The sequence below is a fragment of the Dryas octopetala genome, chromosome 5 (assembly GCF_963921425.1).
Source record: "Dryas octopetala chromosome 5, drDryOcto1.1, whole genome shotgun sequence".
Taxonomy (NCBI): Eukaryota; Viridiplantae; Streptophyta; class Magnoliopsida; order Rosales; family Rosaceae; genus Dryas; species Dryas octopetala.
The window spans coordinates 2,802,064-2,816,683 of record NC_141370.1 but is presented as its reverse complement, the minus strand read 5'-3'; the positions used below and the strand labels follow the sequence as shown (position 1 = coordinate 2,816,683).

The 14,620-nt window shown below is 36.2% G+C and overlaps 2 long non-coding RNA genes across 3 annotated transcripts; both read right to left on the bottom strand.

Annotated features, from left to right (window-relative positions):
* Positions 1-3,193: 3,193 nt before the first annotated feature.
* LOC147283553 (uncharacterized) lies at positions 3,194-6,331 on the bottom strand. The gene is made up of 4 exons (XR_015122461.1): positions 6,079-6,331; positions 5,792-5,856; positions 4,164-4,212; positions 3,194-3,499 (listed from the first exon to the last, which is right to left on the bottom strand). It is a non-coding gene; the product is annotated as an uncharacterized LOC147283553 (long non-coding RNA).
* Positions 6,332-6,794: 463 nt separating this feature from the next.
* LOC147283552 (uncharacterized) lies at positions 6,795-9,301 on the bottom strand. 2 transcript variants are annotated; one of them, XR_015122435.1, is made up of 5 exons: positions 8,739-9,301; positions 8,556-8,603; positions 8,270-8,445; positions 8,117-8,194; positions 6,795-7,534 (listed from the first exon to the last, which is right to left on the bottom strand). It is a non-coding gene; the product is annotated as an uncharacterized LOC147283552 (long non-coding RNA). The 2 variants fall into 2 exon arrangements; XR_015122436.1 differs by lacking the exon at positions 8,556-8,603.
* Positions 9,302-14,620: the final 5,319 nt, after the last annotated feature.

Below are 14,620 nucleotides of genomic sequence, written 5' to 3'. Positions count from 1 at the left end.
AAACATGTCAACAAAGTTCGTCTACTAAAAGGTTTGGCTAGTTACTTTTAGCAATTACTCCCCTTACTGTGCATAAACTAAGAGCTTCTTGGGCCTTCCTTAGCCAGTTAACTTGCATGTTCCCTAGTTCTAAGCTAAGGCAGCTGTTACCCATGCAAGAGTCGTTACGATCTGTGAGAGTGACAAACACATAGCGCATGGCTCCAAATTAATGTACTGTATGTCATCTATGATCTCTTTTCTCATGAATATTATCTTAGGATATCCATTTGTTGCCTATTGAAACTATCATCCTTTCGAGCTTATTTAGTTTCACAACAAATATCTAGATGCATGCAACCTAAGGTGATCAGTCAAAGATGCGAAACAAATAGATTCAATTTAAACAGAGATCCAAGATTTGTCAACATGTAAATAATTAAAAATCAATAATCCATAGTGAGAGTAAGCAGCATCGCTAGGGCTTCATCCTAGCCCTAGCCCAATATTCAGTTACACATAATTAAAACCATAAATAAATAAAGCATAATTAAGACAATGAAAATAAAAGGAAGGGAGGAAGAAATCAGGCCACGGATGACGAGGTGGAGGCGGCTCCACCCTCGGACGGTGTGGCTGCAAGGTGGCGGCGTGATGGGCTGCTGCTCGGCCTTGGGCTCCACGGCAAGGAGGCTGAGGTGCTCGGCAAGGTGGCAGCAAGGTGGTGATGCGTGGCTGAATGTGGTGGCTGTGGCTCGGCTTCCTTCTCCGTCTTCAACTCAGCGCAAAAATAGAAGGCACACAAACAAAGGTGGCTGGTAGGTTTCGGCCACAAAAGAAAAGAAGAAAAATAAAGAGAAGAGAGATGGTGGCTGCGGCACAAGAAGAACAAGAAAGAGATGGTGGCTGCTAGGGTTTGCTTCAGAAAAATAAAAGAAAGAGAAGGAGGCTAGCTAGGGTTTCTGAAAATTAAAGAGGAACAAAGAGAACAGAACCCTCTCCTTGAGTTGTAAAGATGTATTTATAGAGGAGAGTGGGGCTGAGATTTCTCTTTCTCTTCAATGTGGGATAAGTGCATTCCTTGCACACCAAGGCTTATAATTTTCGGCCAAGCATGGGCCTTGGGCTGATTTGGGCTCTTTTTGGGCGTAACTCCTTTTTCAGCTCGCGGAACTGCTGCACTACCTCCACTAAAATGGCCATATCTTGAGCTAGAAAACTCGGAATTGAAATCCGTAAAATTCCCTGCAAAGCTAACATCCGTATCTTTCCAACCATATATGGCATGCTACCTGATTCGTTCTGGAGAATTACAGAATTGCTGTCGAAATTGGTGCTCTATTTTGCAGGGTTTTGACTTCTTTTTCAGCTAGGATTTCTTGGGCTTTGGCTTGTGGGCTGCATGACTTGGGCTTAAGTGACACACACCAGCCCCCTAGGGTTTTGCGCATGGCTGATAGGCTTGGGCTTGCGCATGGACTTCCTCTTGGGCTGGTGCATGCATGCATGCATGGCTCCTTCAAAATTCGGCATTGTATAGGCCCATGGCCCATTTGACTTGTTGACTTTGTCATAGTTGACCCTTGACCATTAACTTTTACTTCCCATTTTGCCCCTCATCTCCATTTGAATTTGAATTCCTTTCTTCCCTCCATTTATTTCCATGGATGTCCACCACCTTCTAGAAGCTTCTGGAACCTTGACTTTGTAGAGTTGACTTTGACCAACATTTCCTAGTGTGACTAGGATTTCTTGTAAATGAAGGATTCCTTATCCATTTCGAATTCTCGTAATGACCATAATGCCCCTGGGGTCTCCTAGTGTGACTAGGGCTCCTTTCCCTAATTGGGTTAGGTTTCCTAGTTCAACCAGGATTTCCTGTTCCAATCAGGATTTCTCATTTCTGGCTCCGCAATGATGGTTCTGAACTTGATGTTTCCTAGTGTGACTAGGAATCCTCATTCGACTAGGATTTCGGCCCCTTTCCTGGTTTGACCAGGATTTCTCTCGTTTTCCTAGTTTGACTAGGAAATGTCTAAAAATGGTCCTTTTGGCTCCTTTTCTCTTCTTTGCTCATTTTATCCTATAAAAACAAAAACAAACTAACAACACACAAAATATCGAGTTCTTGCACTCTGAGTTAGGGAGTTAGTATCATAAAATAGTGTAAAATGAGCACTCAACAGATTTTTGCCATCCCTAGGTACAACTTGAAAAGTTTGTAGACCAAATTGACACTTTTTATAGTTAGTGGACTAAATTGAGATTCATTGTAAAGTTCGTGGACCATTTTTGTATTTAACCCTTCATTTAAAGAGTGAACTGCTCTCTTTCTCACACAAAACCGAACACAGCACTCACTCTTCAAATTAAACTATCCTAAATTAATTTAGCCCTTTAAATTAATTTTTTATAGAGTGTAACACCATTCACTACTACAATAATATAAATAGACAACGGTGAAAAACCGTTGTCTATTTACCCAAAATTCCGTCGTCTAGGCGAGTGACGACTATAGTATATTTAGACAACGGTTTTTAACTGTTGTCTGAGTTAGTACATACAACAGTTATAATTTAAAACTGTTGTATAAAGTCCATCAAAAACCTTGATTTTCGTCCAAACAGTTGTCTCGCAATAGAATACACAACGTTTATAGATATAAAACTATTGTAGTAGCTGATGTCTAACAATAGTTATATGCTATAAACGTTGTCCGATGTATCTTTAAACATCATTTTTTATAAAAACCGTTACATAATTCAGGTTAAATTTGGTAGGAATGTTGTTAGTAGAGGCACTCAACAACAGTCTTGGCTAAAAAATGTTGTTAGTAAAGCATATACACATCTGTTGATAATCTAAAACCGTTGTGTAATTCATATGCCAACAACAGATTTAACTAAAAAATGTTGTTTTAATCACATATACACATCCGTTTATAACCTAAAACCGTTGTGTTATTTCACTATCCACAACTTGTTTTCCTCTAAAACCGTTGTCTAGGTTTGACCAACACAATGGTTATTCAACTAAAATCGTTGTCTAGGTTTGACTAACACAATATTTTTAAATTGACAACTGTTGTTTGTTTGATTCAAAATTTAACAGCTCTGCTTGCATCCAATTGGAATTAAATCTCACTAAATCCCTGCTTGCATCCAATTAAATCCACAACTATGGACAGCTCAAAAAGATCCATGAATTCATTAAATTGGAATTGGAGTTTACAAAGTCATAGCAAACTCATTCACACATCCCTTGCTAATATTAACACCCTAAAAATTAATTGAAAGTAGCTTGATAGCTATACATATAAAAAAAGTACTTGTACAATTACACAAACTATAATGTCACTCAAACACTACAAGGAAACTAAAGATAGAAAAAGACAAAGTAAGAAATGATAGATTATTGGTTGTCTGACTTGTTCTTCTTTCCTGCTCATCTTGCATCATAAAATGACTCCATTTTGAAGTGTCCTTGGCAATTCTAAACTAGCACTTCCTCTCCTCCTCATCTGCAATTCAAAATACATACAAGCGTGTCTATCATTAATCAAGTTTCTTCCAGATCTTCTATAGCTGTATTCAGCATGAAAACCAGATTTTAAACTCAATAAAAGCCATGGCATGGTCTAAGCTAAGTAATCATGCAAAGTCAGCCATATACATACCAAAATAACTGAATTTGCAAGATTAGTCGATAAACTGCCCCTAGCATATATGTACCAAAAATAATGCATGTCTACACAACCTAGTTAGCTTATCACTAGTAGCAAGGCAAATAACAGCCACACATCGAGCTATTGAATACAAAGCTTATTTTGCAACCCTTGTACTTCCTCTCCTCCTCATCTACAATTCAATATACATACAACTTAATTACAATCTAATGGAAGTCAATGTACTTAATCGAAGCTGCAACTTAATTTGCGTACCAAATGAGTAACTCAAGGATAAAAAGATCCTAATAAACTTTAGATGGACCTTAGGGAATGTTTACAAAGATGCAAATTGCTCAACTGATCGAATAGGAGAGTTTTAAAAAAATGAAAAGATTAATGAATTGTTGACTGCCAGCAAATAGATTCATCAAAACATTTCAGATGCAAAGGCAATTAAAACCGTAGAGCGATAAGATAAGATAATATTCTATACTATTTATGTTTTGAAGTGTCTGACCTGGAAGAAAGATCACAGATTCTTCTTTGGCCAGCTTGAAGTGTCTGACCTACAAAAACAAATGAGCTTCTTTTTCAGGGAGGCATTATCAAGGAATACTCATTAAGCTCAGGATATTAGTCAAATGGGTCTGAATATTTAGACTTGAAATATATTAGTCAAGTGATATTAATGAATAGAAAGTGATAGTGATAGCCACAACTTCAGGAAAAAAAAAAAAGGCCATCTATAAGCATTTGGTACTTTTATGTTCAGATTACCTCCAACTTCTTTTTTCTTGTCTTATTATAAAAGCAAGAATATTTGAAAGAGGTTAAGAAATAGTATTATGTTCCAGCAAAGAAGGCTAAAGGAATCATGAGCTCCCACCCATTAATAACCATGCTGCAAAATTTAATTCATTCAAACAGTGAAGATATTTCTAAATTGGAACCACGTACAAAGTACTTTGTTTCTTCCCACATTGGAAGACAGATGAAGAAAACAAACAAGTTCCTCAAGGATGACAGAGTTTTGACACTCTACTCATGAAGCAAAAGCCACTTCAACACAAAAGACATACAACCAAAGCACATTTAAGAAATTAATAATAAAAATAAATAATAAGTTTTTACAACTAAAGCATCCAATAAGGAAGTTATATGCTAATGTCTACTCCCAAGACACTACATACCACAAAATTGCAACGAAGAGTCCTACTTTCCCATTTTTAACCAAACATGAGAAAGTTCATCAACATTAGCATTAATGACATGCAATACATGTGCCCATGCAGCTTTTGAGAATAAGAAGCTTACAGAATGACACTTTTTATATAGAGCTAATGAGGAAAGCATATAATTGGCAGGAGAAGAAGAAATAACTCATGAAAAATGTTTGCAAGGGTACTTAAGGACTTAATTTTTTTTTTTTATTCTTCATGAGACTTAACTGCAAGACGTATTGCAACTCCAACTTACCCCACTTTGACCTCAGCTAAGCTTAAGGGCAAACACGTACTGGCAAAAACATTCAAAGACCAAGGAGGGATGCAGTTATTTAGATTCAAGCCATGTCATAGCACACATCTGAATATGTACAATAACAGTTTGGATTAGATAAGTTTTGTTTATGCCCTTATTATATATGTAATTATAAAATGTCTAGAAAATCATTTTCATCTAACAGGTTAGACAAGTGACTGTGGCATAACATTTATAGTAGCTTCACTTTAAATTATTGTTCTGTTATAGTTTAGCATTAGGAGACTCAATCAAGTGAGTCACCAAACTAGACATCCCTTAAACAAAATTTTGCCCAGTCATCACATTATTTCTTTTTTGTCTTTTTCCTTTTATGGCTTGGCAAGATACAAACATGGACCTAACCACACAACATTTACTCACATAACCAGCAAATAAACATACCAAAAGCGAAGTCCACAAATAGACCCTCCCAGATTATACTTCAATTGAATATAACACAATAACTTATTGTTATCAATAGAATAGTTAAGACCACCCACACTATTAAAATAGACCCTCCAGATTAAGATTTAAGGAGACTAATCTACTAACACTATCATATAACTAAGTACTGCCAATTTGAATGGAAGCTTCACTTTAAGTAATGGAATTTCATGTACCTACCATCTAGTTTCGAAGATATTATTTCTGAACCATTGAAACCGATGAACAGCAACACTTACTCTTCCCTGTAAAAGATTGAGAAATGCATTAATCAAACTTAAACTCAAACTCATATATTTTTGAGCATGCACAGTCCATGTCATTTTTGAGCCCACACTAACTCAAACTCATATATTTGCAACTCAAATTCAAGATACTTTGACCAAACCACATACTTGCATCAAGGTATAAACTTAAAAGTACAAGTTCAGCTAGCATATTAAAGGGTGAATTGTGATATAACTCACATGATGATCATCATTGCTTCACTGGATTGCTCTTGTCATTCACTTATTGACATACCAAAACTAAAGTCCACAAATGATGAGCAATTTAAAGATGATATTGGTAGCGAATCAATATTGCAAAAATGATTTGCACAAATTATTTATATTAATAGTCAATACTTAAAGCTTAATGAGAACAAAGAAAATAGATAAATTCACTATCAGCTGCCATGCTAGAAAAAGCAGAAAAGACATACCACACTTTTCAGTACAATATCTTAATGATCAGATACCGAGCTTAGGACATAAAATGAAAATCAATGACAGCCATAAAGCATCAAGTTGTAGTTACACTGTTTTACATTACAAAGTGTAGTAGTGTTTGTATTGTCTCACTAGAATGAATTTCTTGTCCACTGCTTTTTAATTTTACTGTTTGTAGCAATAAAGTTTCTGTTTCTTTTAAAAAAGATTAAATAAAAGTATCAGAAAATGAAGCATCCTGTGTACAAATAGGTAATGCATCTTAATGAGTCCACCCCGTACAAAAAGTCAAATAAAAACAGAAAAAAAATATATTGCTACTTGAATATAGCTTCCAATTGGAATTATATGATAGAATGTAAACAAAAGTCCATCAACTCATTGATATTAATGAGCCCATCAAAATAAGACTTGCATATAATCTACGATACCACATAGTTTTGCTGCGAGGCACTAAGAGCAAGAAAAAGGAAAATAAAAAACAAAGTAAAAGCTTGCTCAAGCTTCTCTTGTCTCTCTCTACACTTGATTCTGTGGTGATTGAACATATTTGATAATCTCATCCAGTATATAAGCCTTGCCAGTTATCTATAATCATCATCAAGAGATATATATTATATACAAAAAAGTATGAGATATTATATATAAAAACTGATGCGAAGTACTAAACAACCTATAAGCTGAATATTAGTACCTTCTCACAAGTCACAACCTATAATGCTCCTCCATGAATGCTCTAAAACTAAGCAAACACTTGAAAATCCATTGGGATGCATGCTTTGACAAATCTAACAGCTAGAAATTCCATCAACTGGAATGCTAATACAAGATTCACAATATATTGCACAAAAGAAAAGTTTAAAGTGGTATGTCAAATACCCAAAGATTAATTATTTAAAATACATGAATAATAAGTACCCAAGATTCTGGTGTTTAATTGACAATTTGACATAAAAGGAAGAAAATTATGACACCCCAAAAGGAAATGGCTACATATTTCCTTGACTACCAAAGAAGTTTCACAGTCCTACTAGAACATGGAACATAGAGAGTCAACATATCATTTCCAGGCAAAGGTAAATGGATGATAAATAATAACTTCTTTTTAGAAGCTCGAATTCTTTTATCAACATCTTGAACCGAACCTTTTGGATTCGAATCCTCTGTTGAGTCAGGCGGAGGGGTAACTATAGAGAAGGATTAGAATAAACACCTACACCAAAATAATTAAAAGATTTTATTGCAATCTTTTTTTGGCTACCAGAATAAAAGATTTTAATTATATTGGTATGTAAATACCCAAAGTTTAATTATTTAAAATACATGAATAATAAGTGCCCAAAGATTCTGGTGTTTATAAGAAACAAATCAATAAAATCTTTTACATGGGTGAGGTACTGAGAGGGTTTAAGCTACTAGACCATTAAGAAATTAGGTAGGGATTTTATCACCACATAAAAATCTTCAATTCTATTTAAGAATCCTTTACTGGTGTGACAGTAGCTAAATATGATGTTGTAACTGACGTCCATGTGAATAATTTGTATGTAAGTATGATTGTGCATGTAAAAGAGTATTATATGCCAAATTAGATATGGTAATTACATACTGCATTTCAATCCTCTAAATGGGTCTTCTTAAATAGAATTGATACATTATTGCTTAAACAAACATGCATTTGTAAGTATGATTGTGCATATAAAAGAGTATTATATGCCAAATTAGACTTATTAATTTATTTCTCAATCATACTTGGTCGCTGTGTTGAACAACTATATTGTTCTGGCTTGCTTACCCAATGGAGACCAATTGACCCAAATTCTGGAGATCCACAGCTTTCTTCAAGGGCGTTGTTCCATACTTCTTTTGCTCCCTGCCAATTTGTTGGTTTAATTAACAGTACAGACTGATAAATTCAAAGAAAATTCAATTCTAGTAAGACACCCACATAATTTCATTCCGTCGCCGAATTTCTTCTTCCCGTTTTTGGGCTTTCTTCTCCTTCTGTTCAACAAGAAAATTAACTGCACTACCAACATCTTGATTGCTTATCCGCAATGCCCTTTTCGCATCTTTTATTCTGGTGTTTATAATCTCATCCAGTATATAAGCCTTGCCAGTTATCTATAATCATCATCAAGAGATATATATTATATACAAAAAAGTATGAGATATTATATATAAAAACTGATGCGAAGTACTAAACAACCTAGCTATAAGCTGAATATCAGTACCTTCTCACAAGTCACAACCTATAATGCTCCTCCATGAATGCTCTAAAACTAAGCAAACACGTACTTGAAAATCCCATCACAACTTGGCCCCAAAAATGAAAATCAAAAGCCCTAGAAAACGAAAATAAAAAACATCTAAAGAATAAAAGATCCAGAAACTCAAAAAAAGAAAAAGAACCTAACCTTGAAACAGTAAGAATGTCATAGAAAACCCCAAACCTTCTCAACGAAAACCCCAAATCGCGAGCAGATCGAGAGGGTTTGAGAATCGTGAGCATATCGAGAGGGTTTGAAAGGAAGAGAGAGAGCAGATCGAGGGAGAAAGAGAGCAAATCGAGGGAGAAAGAGAGAGAGTAGATCGAGAGCGACAGAAACTCGATTAGACGGAGGGCTGAGCGCGAAAGTGATAGAGAGAAGGTGAGATGCGCGCAGTAGTGAACGGTGTTGCAAAGTGAGGGAATAGAGGACGCGACGGTGTCTCGGTGGCGAGAAGGAAAGGATGCGACGAGAGAGAGGGCGGCGAGAAAGAGAGTGAGAACTGAGGGTGAGGGTCGAGCTTCAATAATAAGGAAATGAGAAGAAAGAGCAGATCGATGGGTGGCTTATCTCTCAGAGGGTCGGGCTTGTGAGGTCGTTGGAGGTCAGGTGGGTGCATTTGGAGCAGATGATGACTTATCTCTCATATCTCTTTTGGTTTTGGTAATAAACATTGCTGGGTTTATGACCTAAGGGTGGGAAGAATGAACATTGAGAGGGAAAGTGAAAATATCGAAGGACGGCAACAAGTTCAGTGCACAATAAATTTTTTTAATGAAATTACTGTAGACCGGTTTTTTCATTTTCTTTCGCTTACACAATGGTCGTAACTTAAAATCATTGTGTAGGCAAAACCAAAAAATTTACCCCTCTCAAAACCATTGGATTTTATGCATAAATACAACATTTTTTTTAAAACCGTTATCTGTTAAAACTACACAACTGTTTTAAAACAACCGTTGTCTAGGTAGTGTCGTCTATTAGCATTATTGTAGTAGTGATTACATTTTTCTTAATAACTAAAGCCCATATCTTCTGCCAAAAAAAAAAAAACTCATATTTAAAATCTTAGGCCACATAGGATAACAATAATCCATTAGTTTTTTATTATTTACAAGTTTTACCATTATGCAATTAATGTTGATTTCAGATTTCTCTCTCTCTGACAAATCACTAAATTTTAAAGGATAATGTTATTGGCATTCTAAAAAGGTTATCATGCACTCCAACATGTAAAAAATTTTGGGTTTTTTTTTTAAAGTCCATTTCATAAAATAGATTGTTTTTAAGGCCCAACTGCTACAGTATTTTACTGTACCGGCCCACTTTTTAACAGTCCAACAGCTACAGTAACGCCGTAGCAGAACACTGTAGCGCACTACAATAATTTTTTCCAATATTTTTTTTGAACGCCAATTTTTTTTTTTTTCACATTAAACAAGAAAAAAACCAACAGTGGCAATATCAAACAATAGCTATTTTCAATTTTTTACTATGCAAAAAAACCTAAAAACAAGGCAACTTATACAAATCATAGCCTCTTACATATACAAATATACAATTATAACCTCATTTACATATTGTTACTGGCAATCAGTAACAACCATAGTCTCACACTTACATATTGTTACTGACACAACCATAGTCCCCACTTATATATTAATACTCACAAGTAGTAACAATCATAGCCCCACTTACATATTGTTACTAACAATCAGTAACAATCATATCCCTTATTTATAAATTGTTACTAATAAATAGTAACAACCACAACCCCCATTTATATATTGTTATTGACAAGTAGTAACAATCATAGCCCCATTTACATATTATTACTGCTTGTCAGTAATAATCATAGTCTCACTTATATATTGTTATTACTTATTAGTAACAACCATACTTTTACTTACATATTGTTACAATAACAATCATACCCTACTTACATATTGTTACGAACAAGCAGTAACGACCATAGTCCCACTTACATATTATTACTGAACAATCATAGCCCTCACTTACATATTGTTACTGATAAGCAGTAACAACCATAACCTCACTTACATATTGTTACTGAGAAGCAATAACAATCATACCCCCAACTTACATATTGTTAGGCCCTCTAAGATTTAAAATTGAAATTGAATAACTAATTAGGACAGTTCGATTTGAAAGAAACCATGAGATACCCATTATTCTTGTAAACCTCTGAAATAAAAGAAATTCAGCACTAACAAACAACATTTTGATATCCCAACTCTTTATTGAAAAGTATCTATAATGGTATAGACCAATCACCAATAAGCCAAACAAATTAACATGTGCATGATATATTATTTGCTGTTAATAGCCAAAACTGTTAAAGTTTATTATTATTTACTTATTAATTATTGAATAAGTTGGTGTATGTTGTCCTATTCTTATGGGACTTAGTTGTTTGGTTGTTTCCTAGTCTGTAGGGATATCCCAGTAGTGGTGAAAGTCTGTTAGCCATGGAACGTGTTGTTCCAAGTTATGTGCTAAGTCAGTTTTGTTTATTCTATTTTAAATTGTTTTCAACTCAGTCAATTACTATCAATCAAGTTAAATCAATTTCAGTCTACTGTCTTTGAGTTTACATTTGGTATCAGAGCCACAGAGAGAGAAAAAAAAAACAGAGGTCGTGTAGAAAGTCTTCACTGAGCAGCAGCTCTCTTCTACTCACTCTTGTATTGCAGCAGCAACTCTCATGGCATCAGAAACTTTTGTGCAACCTGCAATTCCTCGCTTTGATGGTCACTATGATCATTGGAGCATGTTAATGGAAAATTTCCTGAGATCCAAGGAGTATTGGACTTTGGTGGAAACCGGCATTCATGAACCAGGAAATGGAGCAGTGTTGACAGAAGTTCAACAAAAAAGTTTGGAAGAACAACGGCTGAAAGATTTAAAGGTGAAGAATTATCTTTTTCAAGCAATAGATCGTGCAATTCTAGAGACAATTCTTCAAAAAGACACTTCGAAGCAAATTTGGGACTCCATGAAAAAGAAGTACCAAGGCTCAACAAAGGTGAAACGTTCTGCATTGCAGACACTCCGAAGAGATTTTGAGACTCTTCAAATGAAGCAGGGAGAGTTTGTCAATGACTATTTCTCCAGAACAATGGCAATTGCAAACAAGATGCAGATCCATGGCGACAAGATGTAAGATGTTACCATTGTTGAAAAGATTTTGCAGTCTATGACTCCAAAGTTTGATTATATTGTTTGCTCGGTTGAAGAATCAAATGATGTTGATGAACTCTCAATTGATGAACTCCAAAGTTCCTTACTGGTACATGAATGGAAGATCACTCGCAGTACCATTGAGGAGCAAGCTCTGAAGGTCTCTACCAACTATGAATCCCCAACTACCAGAAGCTCAGGTCGGGGTCGGGGTCGAGGTCGAGGCCGAGGAAGGGGTAGAGGCAGAGGAAATAATGATGGCAACAGAGAAGGCAGACACAACAAGTCAGAAGATCACTCCACTCCTAATTCCCAAAGTAGAGGCAGAGGACATGATCAAGATTCAAGGTTCGATAAGTCAAACATTGAGTGCTACAGATGCCACAGGTATGGCCACTATCGTTCTGAGTGTCGAACAAATTTGAACAAAGATAAAGGTGAAAAGGCAAATTTTATAGAAAAAGAAGATGAAGCTACTCTTTTGATGGTTTGCCAAACTATTGAAAACACTCACCATGATGTGTGGTATATAGACACAGGTTGCAGTAACCACATGTGTGGTAATAAGTCAGCATTTTCTGATTTGGATGAGTCTTTTCGCACCACTGTAAGGTTTGGAGATAATTCTACAATTTCTGTCATGGGCAAGGGCAATATTAAAATTTGGGCAAAGATAACACTTCTCAAACTATATCTAGTGTTTTCTTTGTTTCGGATTTGAAAAGCAATTTGTTGAGTGTGGGGCAGCTTCAGGAAAAAGGCTATGTGATCAATATTCAAGCAGGAACATGTCAAATCCATGATCCAAAGAAGGGGCTTATTGCACAAGTCAGCATGTCAGCAAACATGATGTTTCCGGTGCATATCCAGAGTGTGACTGAGTCATGTTTCTCTGCTCAAGTGAAGGATACAGCATGGCTATGGCATCTCCGCTATGGACATCTGAATTTTAATGGATTGAAAACCCTTCATCAGCGAGGTATGGTGAAAGGACTTCCACCAATTGATTGTCCATCTCAAATTTGTGAAGAATGCGTTGTTGGAAAGCAGCATAGAGACACTTTTCAAAAGGGGAAAGCATGGAGAGCTCGCAAATCTCTTGAGTTAGTCCATTCAGATATTTGTGGACCCATCAACCCAACTTCCAATGGGAACAAGAGGTATTTTATCACGTTTATTGATGATTACAGTCGAAAAACGTGGGTTTACTTCTTGCAGGAAAAATCAGAAGCTTTTGTAGCCTTTAAAAGCTTCAAAGCTCTTGCTGAAAAGGATGTTGGAAAAGTAATTAAAACTCTCCGCACTGATCGTGGTGGAGAGTTTAACTCACAAGAATTTGCAAATTTTTGTGAGATGCATGGAATTAGGCGACAACTTACAGCAGCCTACACACCACAACAGAATGGAGTGGCCGAGAGGAAGAACATGACAATTCTGAACATGGTTCGAAGCATGCTGGCAAGCCGAAGCATTCCAAAGATTTTTTGGCCCGAGGCAGTCAATTGGAGCATTCATATACTCAATCGTTGTCTCACACTTGTTGTCAAAGATATGACACCTGAAGAAGCATGGAACGAACATAAACCAGCAGTGGATCACTTCAGAATTTTTGGTTGTGTAGCATATGCACATATTCCAGATGAGAAGAGGAAGAAGCTGGATGACAAAGGGGTCAAGTGCATTTTTCTTGTGGTCAGTAAACATTCAAAGGCGTACAAATTGTTCAACCCAATCAATAAAAAGATTGTGATCAGCCGAGATGTGGTGTTTGATGAGGAATCCTTGTGGTCATGGGCTGTTGAAAGCTCAAAGGAGTACATTCCTGCAGATTTTGATGAAGGAGAAGAAATAAATTCTGAGCAGTCATCAATTACAATTTCCAGTAGCACACCAAATCCACAAGCAAGTACATCTGGAGTTATTTCAACGGATGATTCAAGGCCCCCACGCATGAGAAAAAGACCAGCATGGATGATGGACTATGAGGTAGATGGTATTGATCACTCTGATGAATATCCACTTACCTATCTTGCTCTATTTTCAGATTCTGATCCTATAGCTTTCCAAGAAGCTCTCAAAGAGGAGAAATGGAAACAAGTAATGAATGAGGAAATCAGATCAATTGTGAAAAATAATACTTGGGAGTTGACAGACCTTCCACAAGGGCAGAAGTCGATTGGCGTCAAATGGGTTTACAAAACAAAGCTAAATAAGGATGGAAAAGTTGACAAATACAAAGCACGCCTTGTGGCTAAAGGCTATAAGCAAGAAGCAGGTATTGACTACAAAGAAGTGTTCGCTCCAGTTGTAAGACTCGATACAATTCGATTGGTTCTCTCCATTGCAGCTCAAAATTCTTGGTTCATTTTTCAATTGGATGTGAAGTCTGCATTTTTGCATGGCGAATTGCAAGAAGAAGTATATGTTGACCAGCCACCAGGTTTTGTGCAACAGGGGAAGGAGAAACAGGTATACAAGTTGAGAAAGGCTCTTTACGGGCTTAAACAAGCACCTAGAGCTTGGTATAGTCGTATAGAAGCTTATTTCATCAAAGAAGGTTTTAAAAAGTTTCCATATGAGCATACACTCTTTATTAAAGTTGGTGATGGTGGAAAGATGTTAATTGTGTGCTTATATGTAGATGATTTAATCTACACTGGAAACGATAAGGCTATGTTTGATGCTTTTAAAAATTCCATGATGACTGAATTTGATATGTCAGATCTTGGACTGATGAACAACTTCCTTGCATCGAAGTAGAACAATCTGCTGCAGGCATTTTTGTTTCACAAAAGCAGTACGTTCAGGAGGTGTTGGACAGGTTTGGA